The sequence below is a fragment of the Coregonus clupeaformis genome, chromosome 19 (assembly GCF_020615455.1).
Source record: "Coregonus clupeaformis isolate EN_2021a chromosome 19, ASM2061545v1, whole genome shotgun sequence".
Taxonomy (NCBI): domain Eukaryota; kingdom Metazoa; phylum Chordata; class Actinopteri; order Salmoniformes; family Salmonidae; genus Coregonus; species Coregonus clupeaformis.
In genome coordinates this window covers 58,433,210-58,448,300 of record NC_059210.1, presented here as the reverse complement: position 1 = coordinate 58,448,300, position 15,091 = coordinate 58,433,210, and the positions used below count along the sequence as shown (strand labels likewise).

The following is a 15,091-nucleotide window of genomic DNA, read 5'->3' as shown; positions in this document are numbered from 1 at the left end:
CTTCTCTTGGTTTTGTTCAGTCCCACAACTGAAAACACCCTCTCAGCATCTGCGTTTGCATGGGGCAACACCAGAACAAGCTTGGCGACGGCAGCAAGCCTCTCGAATTCTTTGGCTCCTGTCACCTATGGAAAATGCACCAAAACACAATGGAAAAACATACCTTGATTTTTTTAATGATTAATACTGTAGGTTGATCCATGAACAAAGTTCAGATAAAAACATGCATAATTTGCAACATGCATGACACATATATGCATGCAACAATTTTAAGCAACAGATGTAGCCAAGCAACACCTGCCAAAAGGAAAGACAAAAAAGGAACAAATGTTTACCTTATGCTTCCGGGTTGCCATTTCAGCCCAGAAGCTTTCCATTTCAGTTTAGTCCTGCAGGGATATCATTGGCATGGTCTGATAATTTAGAAACTCCTCACCCAGAAGGTCATGCTCCTCTGGCCCATGGTATGGGAGGAGATGGGGAAACCTATTTATGAAAGTAGAGTTACAAGTTGTTACGTTTTAGGTATATAGTCATCAACCAGCAGCAGTTCATACACATCTTTGAGGAGAAGCCACATAAGAATATCTCATGTGCAGTTTAGGAGTGAACACACCTCATCATAAAACACAGGGTATTTTAGCTAAGATGATAGACAATAATTAGAGAAAAAAAACTAACCTTTCAACAAAGTACAGGACATCTTCGATGTCACTTTCAGCCCTCTGCCGTACATCTACAAATTGTGCGTGCTTGATCAGTGGCTCTTCCAGTGGCAGCTTCTTAAGTGCATAGTCCACAGCACTTGTCAGGAAACACAACACAGCTTCATGGAATGAATCCACCTGCTGTGGTGTGATGTCACCCTCGTCGAGTAATCTGTTAAGTTTAGCCCTGGTTGTGAACCCAATGTTCAACTTTCTTCCTGTCACAGATACAGCATATCGGTATAAGGTACAAGGCTAAATATCACATATCACAGTGTTTGATCATAATAATAGTCAAATACTAACCTGGTAAATGGTTTGCCTTTTCTTTAAAGGCAATTTCACAAGGCTCCTCATGGCACTGCAGAGCTGCTGGAACCATAAACTTGGAACATAGCTTGCGTACGAATTTCACCATCTATAACAGACATTTACAAAAATAGTAGGTGAAACCTGTTTTAGAGGATCCCTGCAGATATCAGCAAGAAACACAGAATGGAAAAAAACAGCTAAATCCAATCCCACCTCATCATGTAACAAAAATATTGATGACTGCTCTCTCTGAAGCAGCAAGTTGAAAGAAGTGAAAGTTGGTACAGTGGCTTGGAAGAACAGCAGGTCCACTTCTGTCATGGGGTCAGTGAATGTCTGCACAAGTCTCTTGAACCTGGCCTGATTTTCATCTTGAATCAATCAATAAGAGGTTGTCATTAATACAAGTATGTGACTAACAATCCATGTAGTTGCTGCATAATGAAATTGAAAATTGATGACCATACTAGCAGATTTGTAGTAGCTGGCCAGAGGTTCATACAGCCTCAGGATCCTGGTCACACAACGTTCAAGGCTTAGCCAACGGACCGAGATATGCAGGAGGACCTCCATGTACTCCGCTTCATGGAGCTCACAAAACTCTGTTTTAGACATTAAATCCATATCATATATTTTCTACAGCTCAGCATTTCAGTATTACACTTAATAGTATAATAGTATCAGGTATCCTTTCCGATTTGTGCTACCCTTGAACCAGTAACCGTTGTCCACTACCATATCCTCCAAATCAAAACCGGACACCTGCAATGCATAAATCAATCATAACACATTCAGTCAATGCACGTAATTAGGATACAAATAAAAAGTTACATGTAAAGATAAATCAGGCCTTAACTCACTTTTAAAAAATCCCACTCCTGCAGCTTTGGCGGTGTTATGTGCCACATGACAAGGACAACCATGAATATAGGTGTTGGGATGCTTCTGGAGCACCCTAGAGGCAATGGAATTACGTGGTCTAATGTTCACAGCTGCATTGTCAACTGAGAGACCAATGCAGTTCTCCCAAGGGATGCCATGCTCCTCTATGGTGGAGGTCATTTTGGTGAAGATCTCACTTGCTGTCCCACATCTCGTCCCACTTGTTGTGCACATATTTAAAAACTGGTGGACAACTTTGCTGCCCATGAAGACCCGGACAGTAAGCGGGTTCATCTTTTCCACTCCTATAAGTGACAAGTTAGAATCATACAGATGTTCATGTTATTAGATGTTTAAAAATACACAAAGCACATGTTTTGCAGAGGAGAAAAATCTGTAAGAAATAAAAAATTATTAATCTTCCCAAAAGATCATAGTTTAATTAAAATAGACGCCTGCGATAATAGGGCACAGGTAAAAAACACATTCAGCAACTAAGATCTCAAATTAAGAAAACTGGACTGTACTACACTGAAATACAAACCACAAATTAGTCAAAACTATCAACCATGACTTTACCGTGATCAACTAGAACACAAAACTCTTGACTGAACCTTGACAGAATCATTACACATATCCAGTGGCGGCTCCTGAAAAAATTCTCAGGGGGGGCAATTTTTCTGATGATTTAGGTGACCTACACACATTTAAAAAAAAGATATGTCCAGCAACAACATGAAGACAGGGGCAGCATATAAGTCAATACCAGAAGCATTTATTGACTGATCTGGGGAGATGGATTCCAGTTTCTGTGACAGATTATAAATAATCTCTGATGCCTTTGTTATATTAGCTTTTGGTTGAATGTACACAACGGTAACAAACAATTGGGGGAACTCACGGGGCAGATAGTAAGGTCGCAGTGACACAGAAAGCAGTTCAATGTCGGGGGTACAGAGTCGCTCTCTTACCAGGATCGATTTTCCCTGTGACTGTCAGATCGCGGTCCGCTCTGACCAGCCGGCCGGCCGGCCGGCTCCACTTCTCTGTCCGGGACTCTGTCATCCAGCCAAGTCTCAGTAAATGCCAGCAAACAGGCCTCCCGATATTTGTGTTGGAAGCGCAGATTCGCTGACAACTCATCCGCTTTCCCCCTCAGTGACTGGGCATTAATCAGCAAGGTGGTGGGTAAGGGAAGTTTGTTCTTAATTTTTTTAAAGTCGTTGTCTGATTCCCCCGCGTTTTCCACGTTTGCATTTGGGTTTGTAATCCACTCGCAGACAATCAGGTATTAGATGGGCCATTGGGATATCCATCGCGTTCGTATTTGAGTTGCATTGTAGTAAAAACTCCCTGCTGTATTGGATTCCGCTGCCAGCAGCGTTTTCATTATTTAGTCCGTTCGTAGCGGGTATGTACACGATCAACAAGATCAGTCCAAAACCCACCACTGGAAATCCATGGTTGGCAGAATGTTTGTAAACTAAGTGTACAAATTAAAAACATAAAATAACGCCACTAAGTGTACAAATTAAAAACATAAGATAACGCCACACTGCAGGTCGCAACAGAGACGCTGCTACCCGCTATTTTCTTAGTTACGTTCATGGTTACGTTACGTATGACGACAGCGCGTAAGTGCAAGCCCTCAGAAACCCATAGAGATTGTATTGAAAGCTCTGAAATTTGAAAAAAATAGATTTTAAATGGGAGTCTATGACAGACTTCTGGGCGATTTTCAACCTGACTGAAATCGCACCAAAAGGGGGGGGGGCATTTGAAGCACGACTTTAGCCTGATTGGACATTTAGTGGCAGTCAGATCAGATTAGAACACTGATAACTACTGTTGCCGTGATATAATTGATTAGAAAAAAAATCCCTTCCTTTTCCCGTTTGGCAGTGCGTCGCCCATATCGCCCTATTGAACACACCGCCCCTGCACATATCATACCTTAACCTCTTGTGCAGACATACCCCCAACAGATGGAACGGCCATTGCATATTGGGATATTGTGCCTGTGGACTGGAGAGCTCGTTGCTTATCTTGGTGGCCTTTTGCTTTTTATATGGCGCACTACATCTGTCACACCCTGGTGGCAACATGAGTTTTCAATACGCAGACTGCACACCAGTAGTGGGTGTTGACGCTCCCTCTGGTAATAAATGGCCATGAAGAGGTCCACTCATTTTTGAAAATGGATCTATATGTTGCTGCTCCCAGCCAGAGCACGACTCTTCTGGCCCTGCTGTTGGATTGGGGGGGGGGACTCTTCTGTCTGCCCTGTTGGTTGTTCTATTTGTCTTGTCTGTTGCTCCTCTGCATGTGCGTCAATCTGTCCTGTCTGTTGCTCCTCTGCTTGTTTGTCAGTCTGTCCTGTCTCCTGTCTCTGTCATTTCAATCAATCGTTCTGGCTGTTCTGTCAGTGTGTTTTGTCTGTCTTTTCTCACTTGGCTGGTTCTTTTAAATAAAATAAAAGGTTTCGCTTTTGTCCTGGCAAAGGTCTCTTACGGGACATCTTTGAAACCTTTAAACAATTCAAATGGTCATGTTGGTTTAATAACTCTACTCTCAGTTACAAAAACATACCTACTCCTATTGCACACATTTCCTGTATTTATGTTCAATTCTTTGGAATACATCTTACCTGTTCGAAATCAGCTGAGTTTACATTCACCACACTAAATCATGTTCACACGCACAAACAAATCATTTCTTTCAAGATTTAAAGTTTAAGAGAGTGAGTACTCAATTGGACGACATTTCACTGTTACATACCTAGTCTCAGCTCAGCTTTTTATCAGACTTCTTGAGGTAGTGACCGTTTCTTCTCCTGTTGACTTTCGTGGCAATGGTATGTCTTCTTCTGTCGCTAACTTCTGGGTGCAGCGCAAATGGTTCAGTGGCGCTCATTTGAAAAAAGGAACGAACGAGTCTCGGCCGATTTTTTTTGCGTGAGAAATTGGATGTGTGGCGTGAGTGCGTGTGAAAACAGGCAAAAACTTGTGTCACATGGCGAAAACGTGAGAGTTGGCAGCTCTGATTATATATATATATATTGTTTTTTTGTCGACCCCCACTATAGTTCCTTCCACCTTGCGACCCCGACTTTAAATATCACTGCTTTAGATGGAGTATAACGTGACTGCACTGAGTTTTAGCTAGCTACTATTAGTATTGCTAGCTATTTTTGACAAACTGTTCTACCTATGGCAATTGCCATCTCTCTAAAGTATATTTGACGATATGATAATGATGGCAAAGTTGTTTTCTTACTAATTACTTGCCTACTTTAGCAATGTCATCGTATTTCCAGGCCACTATAGTGTCTCCTTAGATAGTGTTAGCTAGATTGCTAGCTACAGTACCAAAGTCTATGAGCTAACTAATGGTAGCTAGCTAGCTAGCCTGTTGACTGTTCTTCAAACTTTTGTCAGTCACCCAAAACGAACCAAGGTCACCTACTTGATAAAGCTTGTGTCTTGTCATTTTGATGCTAATGTTTTCTTTGATGATTGTACAAAATAAAATGCTAAAATTGACCATTTGAAGAGTATTTTTCATTGGGTATTAGAGCTAAAAACGAACTGGAATGTGATTGCATTAGTAGATATAGCCTGCCAGCCAGAAAAAATAGAGAGGGTATATTAGTATTATTAGCTAAGTAGATATCTCATTAGGTGTATGTTTATCTGTCATATGATTCCTAAAAAATTGTAAACCTTCTGGCTGTTAAATGCAAGAATGAATGTATAACCTTTATGATAGATCATAAGACTTATGAAAGCTCAGGCTGGAGGTCAAGCTGATTTGTCTTTGCTACAGGCATACATTATCATATTATTTCAGTTATGGACTATCAGATATAACATTATTATGTTTTCTCAAATGTTAGAGTGAAAACCTTAGAATTATCAAATGTAACTTTGTCACCTTGCCAACAGGTTGATAACTTGTGGCTACACAATCCCCTTAGATTGGGCCCCGTGTAGCTCAGTTGGTGGAGCAACGCCAGGCCCTGTGTAGCTCAGTTGGTGGAGCAACGCCAGGCCCTGTGTAGCTCAGTTGGTGGAGCAACGCCAGGCCCTGTGTAGCTCAGTTGGTGGAGCAACGCCAGGCCCTGTGTAGCTCAGTTGGTGGAGCAACGCCAGGCCCTGTGTAGCTCAGTTGGTGGAGCAACGCCAGGCCCTGTGTAGCTCAGTTGGTGGAGCAACGCCAGGCCCTGTGTAGCTCAGTTGGTGGAGCAACGCCAGGCCCTGTGTAGCTCAGTTGGTGGAGCAACGCCAGGCCCTGTGTAGCTCAGTTGGTGGAGCAATGCCAGGCCCTGTGTAGCTCAGTTGGTGGAGCAACGCCAGGCCCTGTGTAGCTCAGTTGGTGGAGCATGGTGTTTGCAACGCCAGGCCCTGTGTAGCTCAGTTGGTGGAGCATGGTGTTTGCAACGCCAGGCCCTGTGTAGCTCAGTTGGTGGAGCATGGTGTTTGCAACGCCAGGCCCTGTGTAGCTCAGTTGGTGGAGCATGGTGTTTGCAACGCCAGGCCCTGTGTAGCTCAGTTGGTGGAGCATGGTGTTTGCAACGCCAGGCCCTGTGTAGCTCAGTTGGTGGAGCATGGTGTTTGCAACGCCAGGCCCTGTGTAGCTCAGTTGGTGGAGCATGGTGTTTGCAACGCCAGGCCCTGTGTAGCTCAGTTGGTAGAGCATGGTGTTTGCAACGCCAGGCCCTGTGTAGCTCAGTTGGTGGAGCATGGTGTTTGCAACGCCAGGCCCTGTGTAGCTCAGTTGGTAGAGCATGGTGTTTGCAACGCCAGGCCCTGTGTAGCTCAGTTGGTGGAGCATGGTGTTTGCAACGCCAGGCCCTGTGTAGCTCAGTTGGTGGAGCATGGTGTTTGCAACGCCAGGCCCTGTGTAGCTCAGTTGGTGGAGCATGGTGTTTGCAACGCCAGGCCCTGTGTAGCTCAGTTGGTGGAGCATGGTGTTTGCAACGCCAGGCCCTGTGTAGCTCAGTTGGTGGAGCATGGTGTTTGCAACGCCAGGCCCTGTGTAGCTCAGTTGGTGGAGCATGGTGTTTGCAACGCCCAGGCCCTGTGTAGCTCAGTTGGTGGAGCATGGTGTTTGCAACGCCAGGCCCTGTGTAGCTCAGTTGGTGGAGCATGGTGTTTGCAACGCCAGGCCCTGTGTAGCTCAGTTGGTGGAGCATGGTGTTTGCAACGCCAGGCCCTGTGTAGCTCAGTTGGTGGAGCATGGTGCTTTGCAACGCCAGGCCCTGTGTAGCTCAGTCGGTGGAGCATGGTGTTTGCAACGCCAGGCCCTGTGTAGCTCAGTTGGTGGAGCATGGTGTTTGCAACGCCAGGCCCTGTGTAGCTCAGTTGGTGGAGCATGGTGTTTGCAACGCCAGGCCCTGTGTAGCTCAGTTGGTGGAGCATGGTGTTTGCAACGCCAGGCCCTGTGTAGCTCAGTTGGTGGAGCATGGTGTTTGCAACGCCAGGCCCTGTGTAGCTCAGTTGGTGGAGCATGGTGTTTGCAACGCCAGGCCCTGTGTAGCTCAGTTGGTGGAGCATGGTGTTTGCAACGCCAGGCCCTGTGTAGCTCAGTTGGTGGAGCATGGTGTTTGCAACGCCAGGCCCCGTGTAGCTCAGTCGGTGGAGCATGGTGTTTGCAACGCCAGGCCCTGTGTAGCTCAGTTGGTGGAGCATGGTGTTTGCAACGCCAGGCCCTGTGTAGCTCAGTTGGTGGAGCATGGTGTTTGCAACGCCAGGCCCTGTGTAGCTCAGTTGGTGGAGCATGGTGTTTGCAACGCCAGGCCCTGTGTAGCTCAGTTGGTGGAGCATGGTGCTTTGCAACGCCAGGCCCTGTGTAGCTCAGTTGGTGGAGCATGGTGTTTGCAACGCCAGGCCCTGTGTAGCTCAGTTGGTGGAGCATGGCGTTTGCAACGCCAGGCCCTGTGTAGCTCAGTTGGTGGAGCATGGCGTTTGCAACGCCAGGCCCTGTGTAGCTCAGTTGGTGGAGCATGGCGTTTGCAACGCCAGGCCCTGTGTAGCTCAGTTGGTGGAGCATGGTGTTTGCAACGCCAGGCCCTGTGTAGCTCAGTTGGTGGAGCATGGTGTTTGCAACGCCAGGCCCTGTGTAGCTCAGTTGGTGGAGCATGGTGTTTGCAACGCCAGGCCCTGTGTAGCTCAGTTGGTGGAGCATGGTGTTTGCAACGCCAGGCCCTGTGTAGCTCAGTTGGTGGAGCATGGTGTTTGCAACGCCAGGCCCTGTGTAGCTCAGTTGGTGGAGCATGGTGTTTTGCAACGCCAGGCCCTGTGTAGCTCAGTTGGTGGAGCATGGTGTTTGCAACGCCAGGCCCTGTGTAGCTCAGTTGGTGGAGCATGGTGTTTGCAACGCCAGGCCCTGTGTAGCTCAGTTGGTGGAGCATGGTGTTTGCAACGCCAGGCCCTGTGTAGCTCAGTTGGTGGAGCATGGCGTTTGCAACGCCAGGCCCTGTGTAGCTCAGTTGGTGGAGCATGGTGTTTGCAACGCCAGGCCCTGTGTAGCTCAGTTGGTGGAGCATGGTGTTTGCAACGCCAGGCCCTGTGTAGCTCAGTTGGTGGAGCATGGTGTTTGCAACGCCAGGCCCTGTGTAGCTCAGTTGGTGGAGCATGGTGTTTGCAACGCCAGGCCCTGTGTAGCTCAGTTGGTGGAGCATGGTGTTTGCAACGCCAGGCCCTGTGTAGCTCAGTTGGTGGAGCATGGTGTTTGCAACGCCAGGCCCTGTGTAGCTCAGTTGGTGGAGCATGGTGTTTGCAACGCCAGGCCCTGTGTAGCTCAGTTGGTGGAGCATGGTGTTTGCAACGCCAGGCCCTGTGTAGCTCAGTTGGTGGAGCATGGTGTTTGCAACGCCAGGCCCTGTGTAGCTCAGTTGGTGGAGCATGGTGTTTGCAACGCCAGGCCCTGTGTAGCTCAGTTGGTGGAGCATGGCGTTTGCAACGCCAGGCCCTGTGTAGCTCAGTTGGTGGAGCATGGCGTTTGCAACGCCAGGCCCTGTGTAGCTCAGTTGGTGGAGCATGGCGTTTGCAACGCCAGGCCCTGTGTAGCTCAGTTGGTGGAGCATGGTGTTTGCAACGCCAGGCCCTGTGTAGCTCAGTTGGTGGAGCATGGTGCTTTGCAACGCCAGGCCCTGTGTAGCTCAGTTGGTAGAGCATGGTGTTTGCAACGCCAGGCCCTGTGTAGCTCAGTTGGTGGAGCATGGTGTTTGCAACGCCAGGCCCTGTGTAGCTCAGTTGGTGGAGCATGGTGTTTGCAACGCCAGGCCCTGTGTAGCTCAGTTGGTGGAGCATGGTGTTTGCAACGCCAGGCCCTGTGTAGCTCAGTTGGTGGAGCATGGCGTTTGCAACGCCAGGCCCTGTGTAGCTCAGTTGGTGGAGCATGGTGTTTGCAACGCCAGGCCCTGTGTAGCTCAGTTGGTGGAGCATGGTGTTTGCAACGCCAGGCCCTGTGTAGCTCAGTTGGTGGAGCATGGTGTTTGCAACGCCAGGCCCTGTGTAGCTCAGTTGGTGGAGCATGGTGCTTGCAACGCCAGGCCCTGTGTAGCTCAGTTGGTAGAGCACGGTGTTTGCAACGCCAGGCCCTGTGTAGCTCAGTTGGTAGAGCATGGTGTTTGCAACGCCAGGCCCTGTGTAGCTCAGTTGGTGGAGCATGGTGTTTGCAACGCCAGGCCCTGTGTAGCTCAGTTGGTAGAGCATGGTGTTTGCAACGCCAGGCCCTGTGTAGCTCAGTTGGTGGAGCATGGTGTTTGCAACGCCAGGCCCTGTGTAGCTCAGTTGGTGGAGCATGGTGTTTGCAACGCCAGGCCCTGTGTAGCTCAGTTGGTGGAGCATGGTGTTTGCAACGCCAGGCCCTGTGTAGCTCAGTTGGTGGAGCATGGCGTTTGCAACGTCAGGCCCTGTGTAGCTCAGTTGGTGGAGCATGGTGTTTGCAACGCCAGGCCCTGTGTAGCTCAGTTGGTGGAGCATGGTGTTTGCAACGCCAGGCCCTGTGTAGCTCAGTTGGTGGAGCATGGTGTTTGCAACGCCAGGCCCTGTGTAGCTCAGTTGGTAGAGCATGGTGTTTGCAACGTCAGGCCCTGTGTAGCTCAGTTGGTGGAGCATGGTGTTTGCAACGCCAGGCCCTGTGTAGCTCAGTGGGTGGAGCATGGTGTTTGCAACGCCAGGCCCTGTGTAGCTCAGTTGGTGGAGCATGGTGTTTGCAACGCCAGGCCCTGTGTAGCTCAGTTGGTGGAGCATGGTGTTTGCAACGCCAGGCCCTGTGTAGCTCAGTTGGTAGAGCATGGTGTTTGCAACGCCAGGCCCTGTGTAGCTCAGTTGGTGGAGCATGGTGTTTGCAACGCCAGGCCCTGTGTAGCTCAGTTGGTAGAGCATGGTGTTTGCAACGCCAGGCCCTGTGTAGCTCAGTTGGTGGAGCATGGTGTTTGCAACGCCAGGCCCTGTGTAGCTCAGTTGGTGGAGCATGGTGTTTGCAACGTCAGGCCCTGTGTAGCTCAGTTGGTGGAGCATGGTGTTTGCAACGCCAGGCCCTGTGTAGCTCAGTTGGTGGAGCATGGCGTTTGCAACGTCAGGCCCTGTGTAGCTCAGTTGGTGGAGCATGGCGTTTGCAACGCCAGGCCCTGTGTAGCTCAGTTGGTGGAGCATGGTGTTTGCAACGCCAGGCCCTGTGTAGCTCAGTTGGTGGAGCATGGTGTTTGCAACGCCAGGCCCTGTGTAGCTCAGTTGGTAGAGCATGGTGTTTGCAACGTCAGGCCCTGTGTAGCTCAGTTGGTGGAGCATGGTGTTTGCAACGCCAGGCCCTGTGTAGCTCAGTGGGTGGAGCATGGCGTTTGCAACGCCAGGCCCTGTGTAGCTCAGTCGGTGGAGCATGGCGTTTGCAACGCCAGGCCCTGTGTAGCTCAGTCGGTGGAGCATGGTGTTTGCAACGTCAGGCCCTGTGTAGCTCAGTTGGTGGAGCATGGTGTTTGCAACGTCAGGCCCTGTGTAGCTCAGTTGGTGGAGCATGGTGTTTGCAACGTCAGGCCCTGTGTAGCTCAGTTGGTGGAGCATGGTGTTTGCAACGCCAGGCCCTGTGTAGCTCAGTTGGTGGAGCATGGTGTTTGCAACGCCAGGCCCTGTGTAGCTCAGTTGGTAGAGCATGGTGTTTGCAACGCCAGGCCCTGTGTAGCTCAGTTGGTGGAGCATGGTGCTTGCAACGCCAGGCCCTGTGTAGCTCAGTTGGTGGAGCATGGTGCTTGCAACGCCAGGCCCTGTGTAGCTCAGTTGGTGGAGCATGGTGCTTGCAACGCCAGGCCCTGTGTAGCTCAGTTGGTGGAGCATGGTGCTTGCAACGCCAGGCCCTGTGTAGCTCAGTTGGTGGAGCATGGTGTTTGCAACGCCAGGCCCTGTGTAGCTCAGTTGGTAGAGCATGGTGTTTGCAACGCCAGGCCCTGTGTAGCTCAGTTGGTAGAGCATGGTGTTTGCAACGCCAGGCCCTGTGTAGCTCAGTTGGTAGAGCATGGTGTTTGCAACGCCAGGCCCTGTGTAGCTCAGTTGGTAGAGCATGGTGTTTGCAACGCCAGGCCCTGTGTAGCTCAGTTGGTGGAGCATGGTGTTTGCAACGCCAGGCCCTGTGTAGCTCAGTTGGTGGAGCATGGTGTTTGCAACGCCAGGCCCTGTGTAGCTCAGTTGGTGGAGCATGGTGTTTGCAACGCCAGGCCCTGTGTAGCTCAGTCGGTGGAGCATGGTGTTTGCAACGCCAGGCCCTGTGTAGCTCAGTCGGTGGAGCATGGCGTTTGCAACGCCAGGCCCTGTGTAGCTCAGTTGGTGGAGCATGGTGTTTGCAACGCCAGGCCCTGTGTAGCTCAGTTGGTGGAGCATGGTGTTTGCAACGCCAGGCCCTGTGTAGCTCAGTTGGTGGAGCATGGTGTTTGCAACGCCAGGCCCTGTGTAGCTCAGTTGGTGGAGCATGGCGTTTGCAACGCCAGGGTTGTGGGTTTGTTTCCCACGGGTGGCCAGTATGGAAAAAATGTATGCACTCACTAACTGTAAGTTGCTCTGGATAAGAGCGTCTGCTAAATGATGTTGGGATTTGTTTTCTCATAATTGGATCTGTATGTGATGAATAGCTTAGAAGGAATGCATTAATGATAAGCATAGAAGGTTTGTACTATACTGATATAAATTGTTTCACATAACAGGCTGTGATTCATGTAAGGAACGTTAGGGGGTAGGACAGATAAGAACTTGTGTCTCACAATACCCGAACACTCTCTCTTTGTGATCTGTGAACCGTCCAAGGACGTGTACTGCAGAAGTGCTGACTTTCTGGATAAGTTGCAAAACAACTAGACACCTGGCAACAGGGATGCGCCAAGGGGCTGGGACCAACCCGTGCGCCAACGGATTGGCTGAGTAAGTCTAAACCACGCTCAGTCTCTACTCTGATTGGCCAGCAGAGAGGTGGGAAATATCTCTGTCAGAGTATTTGAAGAAGAACCTGTAACAATGGATTAGTTCTCTGTCTGCCCTGCGTGGTATTTCAGTGAGCCCGTATACGAACCTTCATACTTATCATACATACATTTTGCATATAATAAATTTAGCTTGGATTTAATATCTCTTGATTATGTTTTCTCTTACTCCAATACCAGATTTGAATTACGCAATTTCTAACAATTGGTGACCTCCGACTGTGATCTGGTAGCGGAACTTCGCTGGATTTCACCCAGCCTATTGGACATTGCTGTCGTCGAACTGTGTGTTTCACAAAGTGCCCGGGCTTCTAAAAACACAGGTAAGCAGACACCTATTGTTATATAACTAAAGTTCTGCATATTGGCTTTATCCAATTTAATTTTGTGAAGCACCTGTTTGATGTAAGTGAACCCTATTGTACTATAAATAACGATTACAGTATACTACTTCGATTTCATAATGTACTATGCAAATGTTTGATAATTGTGATGGTTAAACCCATGGGAAATAGAAGCGGCTGTGTGCCCATAGAAGAGGCTGTGTGCCCAATAGAAGCGGCTGTGTGCCCATAGAAGCGGATGTGTGCCCAATAGAAGCGGCTTTGTGCCCAATAGAAGTGGCTGTGTGCCCATAGAAGAGGCTGTGTGCCCAATAGAAGCGGCTGTGTGCCCAAATAGAGGAGGCTGTGTGCCCAAATAGAGGAGGCTGTGTGCCCAAATAGAGGAGGCTGTGTGCCCAAATAGAGGAGGCTGTGTGCCCAAATAGAGGAGGCTGTGTGCCCAAATAGAGGAGGCTGTGTGCCCAAACAGAGGAGGCTGTGTGCCCAAATAGATTGTGTGTTGAGTGTAAGTGTGTCATTTATGACTGTGTGACATATTTGACTGTGTGATAGGATTATGACTGTGTAATGTGAGTGAGTGCGATAACTGTGTACTATTTTTGCTGTGTGATAACTGTATACTACGTTTAACTGTGTAATAACTGTGTACCATTTTTGGCTGTGAATACAAATAATATTTTAAAACAGTAAATAATGAGAATTACAATTAGGAAATAAAGTTTAAATTGTGCAAACGTTAACAAAAGACACCCATAGGAGGTACTTTAAATAGTTAGGCAGTGCGACGCTATTGACACGTATCAGCAAAGGCTAGGTACGGCTAAGATCAGAGTGTTGTCGTATGCATGAGAGTGTGAATGATAAACCTGTATACCTTGATAGAAAACTAATTGGGAATTAAAGACGTCTGTGGCTGTCCAAACTGTATAATTTGTGAATAACTGTTGGGTTTGTGGTTACTCAAACCGTATAACCCGTCAGTGACAATCGAAAACATAAAATGTAAAGTGATGAATGGCTAGTGTGACTGAACTGAAACGTTTGACCTGATATGATTGAACTGTGATGTTTGATGTTTGACATAGCATAACACTGGTTTTGAATAGTTGTGTTGTAGCAATTCGGTTTATTATTTGATTCAATGTTTGATGTTTGACATAGCATAAGACTGGTTTTAGGTGCTTGGGTTGAGGCTTTTTGGTTGATTATTTGATGTAACGTTTGATGTTTGACCCTGCAAAATACTGGTTAAACAATTAGACTGAAATAATTCGGTTTATCGTTGAAATATAAATATGCACCAACTTTAACTAATTAGGTGGGAATGATTTGATTTAAATAAATAGACTAAAGTACTTTAAATAACGGCAGAATATTGGGAACACTAAAACGAAAAACAGCTCTTCAAAAGAGCCTACTCCCACTGAACACTGGAGAGAGAGTTGCGAGGGGAGGGGCTGGAGAGAGCGAAAGTGTGGCTTTTGGAGCCAGGAAAGACTGGGAGTTGGCTGGGAACACCACGGGGTGATTATTTGAGAGGTGCCTGTGGGTTTCTGACGATGGATATTCTAAACTTGCTCACCCGAACGTAAACGTACGTCATGGGTGAGAAAGTAGAGAATATTTACATTTGCATTTTTGGTAATTTGGCAGACGCTCTTGTCCAGAGCGACTTGCAGGAGCGATTGGGGTTGAGTGCCTTGCTCGAGGGCACATCGGCAGATTTTTCGCCTGGTCGGCTCGGGGATTGGAACCGGCGACCTCTCGGTTGTTGGCGCGGTACTATTGCTTACTGGGCTACCTGCCGCCCCATATGAGTTTAAGGTTGTGCCGTTGTTTGATCATGTGATAAGGTTTAATGGGTAATCGGACCATAACTAATGTGGTTATGGAAGTAATTTATAGGTAGGGGAGAGCAAATAGGGGGCTCCATTGAACTATTATGGTTTATTTGGCATTTCAATGGCATAAGGTGAAATCTGTATGCATGAGGGGAATTCGATCATGTATTATTATAGTATTATGGACACTCCGTAATAAATAAACTGAACCAAACAAGACGTTACTACAGCAATAGAGAATGGTTAATGTTGTTACGTTAGTTTTTAAACCCGATGATAGAGGTAAATGCAGAACGCTGTTAGAGAGTGGGTTTTATTTTTGCTACTAGGGTGTTTGAGAAGGAAGGGCTGATGACGTGGCTGGTTGTACGACATGGAAGTTGTTGTTCGCAGATGGTGTGGAGTGACTGGCGATGTATGTAGAGGGTTCCTGGTTCGAAAACAGGTAGGGACAGTGAGTAAAGCTTTCGCAGTGGGGCTATATACCTAGATTACTATGTGGATTGAGAAATGTGAAAGGTTGAATTAGATAGC

At 48.0% G+C, this 15,091-nt stretch overlaps 1 long non-coding RNA gene across 3 annotated transcripts; it reads right to left on the bottom strand.

Annotated features, from left to right (window-relative positions):
* Positions 1-83: 83 nt before the first annotated feature.
* LOC121551443 lies at positions 84-1,302 on the bottom strand. 3 transcript variants are annotated; one of them, XR_005997065.2, is made up of 4 exons: positions 1,233-1,302; positions 1,014-1,125; positions 336-486; positions 84-125 (listed from the first exon to the last, which is right to left on the bottom strand). It is a non-coding gene; the product is annotated as an uncharacterized LOC121551443 (long non-coding RNA). The 3 variants fall into 3 exon arrangements; XR_005997064.2 differs by lacking the exons at positions 1,014-1,125; positions 1,233-1,302 and adding an exon at positions 682-715; XR_006657084.1 differs by lacking the exons at positions 84-125; positions 336-486 and adding an exon at positions 889-925.
* Between the last annotated feature and the right edge of the window lie 13,789 nt (positions 1,303-15,091).